This window comes from Lipotes vexillifer, unplaced genomic scaffold (genome assembly GCF_000442215.2).
Source record: "Lipotes vexillifer unplaced genomic scaffold, Lipotes_vexillifer_v1.1 scaffold2126, whole genome shotgun sequence".
In the NCBI taxonomy this organism is placed as follows: domain Eukaryota; kingdom Metazoa; phylum Chordata; class Mammalia; order Artiodactyla; family Lipotidae; genus Lipotes; species Lipotes vexillifer.
The window spans coordinates 163,376-165,483 of NW_006778599.1; positions in this window are offsets into that span (position 1 = coordinate 163,376).

The window sequence follows — 2,108 nt, forward strand, 5'->3', positions numbered from 1 at the left end:
AGTTGTGGTGCGTGGGCTCAGTAGTTGTGGCTCGCAGGCTTTACAGCACAGGCTCAGTAGTTGTGGCGCATGGGCTTAGTTGCTTCACGGCATGTGGGATCTTTCCAGACCAGGGCTCGAACCCATGTCCCCTGCATTGGTAGGCAGATTCTTAACCACTGCACCACCTCTTATTGTGGTTTTAATTTGCATTTCCCTAATAGCTAGTGATGTTGAACATCTTTTCAAGTCCTTCTTTGCCACTCTCATAGCATATTTAGTGAAGTGTCTGTTCAAAATCTTGCCCAGTTTTTGTTATTATTTTGTTTCCTTTTTACCAAGTTATGAGGGTTTTAAGAAATACATTCTGGATACAAGCATTTATCCGATATGTGATGTTGAGAGTTTTTCTCCCCAGTCTGTGGCTGTCCTCTCTCTCATTCTCTTAACTGTGTCTTTCAAAGAGCAGAAGTTCTTAATTTTGATAGAATCAAATTCATGAACATTACCGGAAGCTAAGGGATAAGAGAGTCAAGTACAATTACAATATAATATGATAAGTCCTATGATAAGGATTTGCCCTGGATTTACTCAGACTTAGGGAGTAACAAAGACTTTCTGAAGGAGGAGATACTTGAGGAGGAGCTAACTGAGTAAAGCTGGAAATGGAGTTGCAGGCAAGAAAAGAACATGTGCACAGGCTATGAAAGAGTATTGTATATTTAACTATGAATATCTGTATGACTGGAGCATAGTGTGCATATGAAGACAAAATAGAAAATAAAATTAGGATGTAAACTGAGAAAAATTAGTCATGAAGGATCCTGTGCATTAAGGGGTTATGCCTTACTGCTAATAATTATGGTTATATATGCATTTTTAAAAGATCATTTTGGAATTGTTGCTGAAAATGCATGGGGAATGGATGGGAGAGTTATTAGAGGCTGAGAGACCAGATAAGAAGTGTGAGAGGGACCCAGGACAAAAGTATTGATGCCTGGGGGACAGAGAAGTTGAATAGCTATAAATAATTGGAAAATAGAATCAGAAAGATTTGGTTATCACTGACTGTTTCCCAAGAGACTGTGGAAGGAGTTAAATGTGGAATTTGGAAAAAGGCATTTTTAAGCTTAAACAACATAAATGGTGTAGTCAAGGAGTAGGGACGCATAATTTGAAATTTCATTATTTGTATTATATGTTTTGTTTTGTGATGATTGATGAGATGGCTGGTAGATCAACATAGTCATTAGGTTAGTAATAGACACTGGTAGTCAAGGAATAGGTGAAGCCCACTATACTCAAAATATATCCCCATATGTTTCGCAAATTGAAGATTATTTGGGATTCAAATCTTTCTAGAAGAATAATATTCAAATCTTTCTAGGAGAATAATATATTCTCCTGGTATTAGTATCGCATTTACTATCTCCTGTTTTCGTAAAGTAAGTTTAATTATTAAATAATCAGAGGAGCAATCTCAGGTGAGACAACAAATCTCCTAAGTGACTTGGGAGACAATGAGACTATTCAAGTTGGAGTTCTAGTGATTGGAGGGAAGGGGAACTGACAGATTTCTTTTTCTTCAGAGGTCATAACTATAGAGATCAGTGAAGTCAGAGAATGAAAGGCAAGTTTTATGTGTTTAGCTGGGCAATTGGTCAAATCCAAAAGGTAAGCCCAGCTTGGAAGTAGTACTTTCCAGTTTCAGGCTAAGACGAGATGGTTAGTATTAAAGAAACAAAAGGTTTCTGAAAGAGGCTATTCTTAAAACAGTGTGAGAAACCCTGAACAAAGAGCCAACATAATGCAAGTTAAGGATGCAGGCAAAATGTTGGAGCAATGATGCATCTGTGGTGGGTACCACTCCAAGAATGGAGCTTAATAATAAACCAAGGTCAGAACTGTTCTCAAAGTATCAGGAGGCCCAACTAGCACAGGCAGAGAAGAAGGAAAACATGACCAGAGTCAGGGACTCGGGAATGAGAAACAAGGCCAGATAATAACAGTCACAAGGGCATGAGGTACTTTTTACTACATGAATGCAAGGGAAGACAAGCATAGTTCACCGGTTAGGTGAGAACGAAGGAACTATTTCACTCCTTTAGTAGTGATCATCACTCCTGCTG